The sequence below is a fragment of the Empidonax traillii genome, unplaced genomic scaffold, assembly GCF_003031625.1.
Source record: "Empidonax traillii isolate 1590-97213 ecotype Southwest subspecies unplaced genomic scaffold, ASM303162v1 scaffold498:size1131258, whole genome shotgun sequence".
Classification (NCBI taxonomy): domain Eukaryota; kingdom Metazoa; phylum Chordata; class Aves; order Passeriformes; family Tyrannidae; genus Empidonax; species Empidonax traillii.
In genome coordinates this window covers 48,729-53,819 of record NW_020955691.1, presented here as the reverse complement: position 1 = coordinate 53,819, position 5,091 = coordinate 48,729, and positions in this window count along the sequence as shown.

Sequence of the window (5,091 nt, the reverse complement as noted above, 5' to 3'; positions counted from 1 at the left end):
GCGCCGCGTTCGAACCGTCCGCCCGGCGCGCTCGGCCAATGGCGCCGCGACACCGCCGTTCGAACCGGCCAATCGGCGCGCCCCGCGCCAAAGCGAGGCCGCAAGGGCGGCTTTCGGCCGCTGCCGGGGGGGGGAAGGCAAAAAATAGGGCGCGGCCGGGAGCAGCAAACTGAGGATGCGTCGGGTGTCCTCTTGGTTCGCGACTCATGACTGGCGGCGCGGGCGGTTCGGTGTAGCCCGTCTGCCCCGCGGGGGAGGACACGGGGGGCTGGCACGGCGCGAAGGGTCGGACTGGTCACAGTCACACAATCACAAGTATGGGACAGGCTGGGAGGGACCGCGGTGGGTCATCTGGTCCCACCTCTCTACTCCGGCAGGGTCATCCCAGAGCACATGGCACAGGATTGTTTCCAGCCAATTCTGGAGTATCTCCAGGGATGGAGACTCCACAGTCTCTCTGGGCAATCTTCTCCAGTGCTCGGTCACTGCACAGTAAGGAAGTTCTTCCTCTTGTTCGGGTGGAGCATCAGTTTTTGCCCCTTGCCTCGTGTTCTACTGCTGGGCACCATCCAGCAGAGTCTGGTCCATCCTCCCAGCTCCATCCTCCTGGCTCCATCCTCCAAGCAGCCCATCTTCATACACTGATAAAATTGATGAGGTCCCCTCTCACTTATCTATTCTTGAGGCTGAACAGGCCCAGCTCCTTCAACCTTTTTTCTCAGGAGAGATTCTCCAGTCCCTTGATCAACTTTGTAGCTCCCTGCTGGACCCTGATTGCTGCTGGAATAACATGTTGGCATGGTCTGGGGAGCATAATCGTGTTTTGACCAGGCTAAGCTTCAGCTGCAGCTGCTCCTTTTAATCAAGTCTGTTAGATTTGGATGCCACGGCCAGCCAGAGTATAAATTCATTATTTCTGGCTGCACGGGTGCTGATCTGTGAAGTGCTGCTGTGGCCTTTGAAGCTGCTTTTAAAGCATAGACATTAATAAAAGGTCACTGGATAACTTAATTCCCCAAAAGCCAGGACATATGTCTGTAGGGAAATTAAAGTTCTGTATCCCTGCTCCCCGATTAAGGACAATTGGTCCCTGTGCTGTCACAGCTTCTGAAAGAAGGGTTGGGGACATAACTGGAGAGGCACCTGGAGGTTCTGCTCAGGGAGTGCTCTGCCAGCTGTGACCTCCCTCCATTGGTACCCAGGGAAATAGTACTGCACTGTATATGTATTAAAGGAAAGCCTGGGAAAACACTATTCCAAACATTAAAAAATTGTGTTACTGAGAAACTTAAATGCAAAATAGATTAGCAAAGTTAATGTGCTTCTAGTTCTATAGGGGTTTTTCCTACAGGACAGTTCCACTGTGGATTCTGTGATGCTGCTGACCCACTCTGGCACTCGTTTCCCATCAGCACTGACAGTCCTGGGCCAACACTCTCCTGTGGAAACCTGCAGTCCCTGCAGGAGTGAGGCACAGGCACCATTCCACACTTCCAATATTTTTAATTACTTCATTGTACTGGCTTATAACCTTCCTGAAAGATGGCTTTGTTGCTTGTCTTAAATGTGGTCAGGGCAGGTTGCTGCTGCAGCTGCAAAAAAAAATGTACATCTTCTCCCTGAAAGCATTTGGGAGAGTGACTCCAGCAGGCAGGAATATAGTTTATATTCTGTTTATAGTACACTTCCTACACCTCCCCCCTACCCCACGGCAAAGGCGAGAGGCAGCTTGTCCAGCTCTTCCTCCTGAGCATGTTTCAGGGTAAACCCCCCCCACTTTCCCCTCCCTCCTGGGAATTTTTGCAGCATATGGTGCCCATGCTTGTGTGTTTCTGTTTACCTCGAATCGCCTATTCCCACCACTTGCTGGGGATTATACCTGCCCAGAACAGGCTTTTGTATCTCTGACAAATTCCATATGGAAACACGGCCTCACATCTTGCAATTTGTAGGGAAAGGGCCCGACATGCTCTGCCCTATAGAGTCACAGAGAATCTTGTCCTTCTGTGTGTAACAAGTCCAAGGCAGCCAGGACAGCCTGGGATCAGCAGTGCACGTGAATCAGCTGCACAGCTCAGGCAGAGTGTGGGACAGGACATGTCCCTAGGGCTTGGCTCTGCACCAGCAGTGCCATCAGGGTGCTCTGCAGCTCTGGGGGAACTGCTTTCTATAGCCAGCACAGGACTGGAGCCACTGGAGCTGCTGGACTAGTCCTTGTCCAGGGACCTTAGGAAGGTGGCCATCGTCCACCTTTTCCTTCAGAGAAAAAGAAAACATGTCTGGGAAATCCCAGACATATGGTAATCTTAATTATTTTAGCAGGATCATGGTGGTGTTGTAGCATCATGAATATTCAGTACTATAAATTGATATGTTATATTAAGATATATACAGATTCTATTTATATGTAAAACATACTGTGCTGAAAAGTACTGAATACACTGATCTCAATTTCCTTGAAAGTGACATCTTTTTTCTATTTTTAATCAGCTTTAGTTTAAATATACACAGATGTTTCTTAGTTGTGCTCAGACCACCATTTCTGCTGGACACTAACTGTTCATTCTCAGAGCGCTCACTGAATTTTCAAATTCTTTGAGAATGTGCCTTTTTCCATGCATCCCATTGTCTCATGAGCTCTGAGTGGGGAAGACCAGGGGGCACCAGAAGGAAAGCTGGCTGAAGGAGAACAGCTTTTACGCAAGAGCCCAATAATCTCACTTCTGTTTCACACGTGAGGAGACTCCACACTACCTTGCTTATGAGGCAGAGTGCATGTCAGTACAAACCTGTCATGGCATTAATTTGTCAAATATCAGTCTGACAGTTCTGCTTACTCAGCGTTTTCCTCCCTCTCACTGCTGTCTGTGTATCCTTAGGATACAAACCACGTCTCCTTTCCGACTGGATAGCACTTATCTCAGTTGATCATTGCTTTGGACATGGCAGGAGCTGATGATACTGCTTGAGACAAGCAATACAACTACATTTGTAGTGACTTTTGTGTTGGAAGGGATTTGCTCTTCTGCTTGAAGGAACAGTAGCAGTGAGCCTGCTGACACAGATGGATGGAGGTGGATGGAGGTGGGAATCCCTAGGACTGCTGGTCCTCTTTACAGCAAAACATGGACCATCCAAGGGCAAAAACGGGGAAAAACTGGTGAACAAGGTGAACAGCAAAGGAATCTGGTCTACCATGACAACACAATGTTAATTTTATTGATATAAATGACCAAGGGGTACATATCTTGAAACCTCTTTGGCATCCAGAACTTCCCCTTGCTTGAACTGCAGCGCTGCTTGTGCAAGGCACACAGGATCAGACCGACAATGCTGAGCTGGGATTATAGTATTACAGTTGTATTCGTGGCTAAGAACCCAGTGTAATACTCTGAACAACTCCTTCTCTGCTGAGCAGAGGGCAGCTGCAAGAGTCAATATCGTCTTGTCTTTTGTATTTTAATTATATTCTCCTCAGCAATAACATCACTGTAAGGAAGAGAGAAAGTGTATTCTGTCTTTTACATAATGACACGACTAAAAAAAGGTCAACTGGTTGGTGAATACTAATGAGGGTATCTAAAATAGGTTGTGTTCACTGTGTTCAAAAAGCAGATAAATACAAACACTGATTGTCTTCTTTTAACATTTATTAAAACCAAAGATTATTTTGTTAGTATGACAAATGCAAAAGTACAGTAGGAGAAATGTAATAGCATTTAGGAATGCAAGATAATATTAGAGGGATAATATTCTTTAATGCATATCTCAGGTGACGCATTTAACTCACTAAATCTCTCTTGTTATGCAGGACAGTTCCCACCATCATGAAACACAGAGAACTCCTCTGCTGCTCTTGTTCTGTATTAGTATTTTGACAAGATGCCAGAAGGCAAAAAGCTCCTGAAAACTGTTTGAAAATACAGCAAAAGAATGGAAGTTGCCAAGAAAAAATAATTAAATTGTCAGTGTCTCCTGAAAGCACAAATATAAACATTGAACTTAAGTTCAAATTATCTTTAAGTATTTTTTTCCAATATGCACTAAACCACTTTACCTAAAAAACCCAAATACTGATATGATTGCAATAATGAAAATATTATAAACCACCCCTTCATTTCAAGAAATGAGATTGTAGATAGAAGGAGCTGTCACTGTGGTGATTATTAATGGATTTGTATCTTCCTGGAGGAAGGCTCGACTGGATTTGGAGTCAGGGGAAGTTTTACCATGAACTTTGCAGCAGCACCCAAAGTGGAGTGAGTGGAGAGTGTGGAGCGGCAGGGATCTTGTGGGAGGGAGTGGAGGGATGCACAGAGTCTCTGCTGAGCTAGTTGGGGGTGGCTTCCAGGGACTGAAACATGTGTGACTGCTGGATGTAAAGACTGAAACCTCCCCCCGGCTCTGACTTTGCCAAACTCCTGTCCCACAGTAGGGAACACTTCGCTGTCACTGCAGATCTTCCTTCACTGTGGGACACACAGCAGGTTTCATACAATTTCTGGAGAAATACCTACAAACACTCAACCTGGATTTGATTTTAATAATAGTGATTAAACGAACAAGGTGAACGGGGCACATGTATCAAACCAGGCAGAAAGTAAAAAGGGGAAAAAAAGTGCCTTTTGTTTCTCTAGAGCATCTGGGCAGAAAGCCAGGCTCCACCAAAGTTGTTGGCAAAACTCCCATTAACTTCAGCTGGGCAAAGCTTTCACTCCTGACCCCTGCAAAACTATCTGTAGGAAAAGGTGGCTGGTTCCTGATTTTAGTTTTCGCATTTCATTTGGCCTACAGTCCGAGAAATAAAATGGCAGAACCCAATAAACTGCTGTTGAACTGGTGTTTGGATGCATGAGGGCAGGAGAGGTGCATTCAGGGTTCTGTTCAGAGCTCCCTCAGCCCAGATGCAGGTGAGCAATCTCTGGTGGCTGGAGGAGGCTGGTTTTGAGGTAGGTGTGGAGGGCTGGATAGCACATCCCTCCAGGGAACATGGAAACCACAAGCCCCATTCCCTGAGGCTGAGTACAAATGTCAGGCCTGGTCAGTGTGGCAATAGAACTCCATCAGCAACCTTCCTCACATGGATACAGT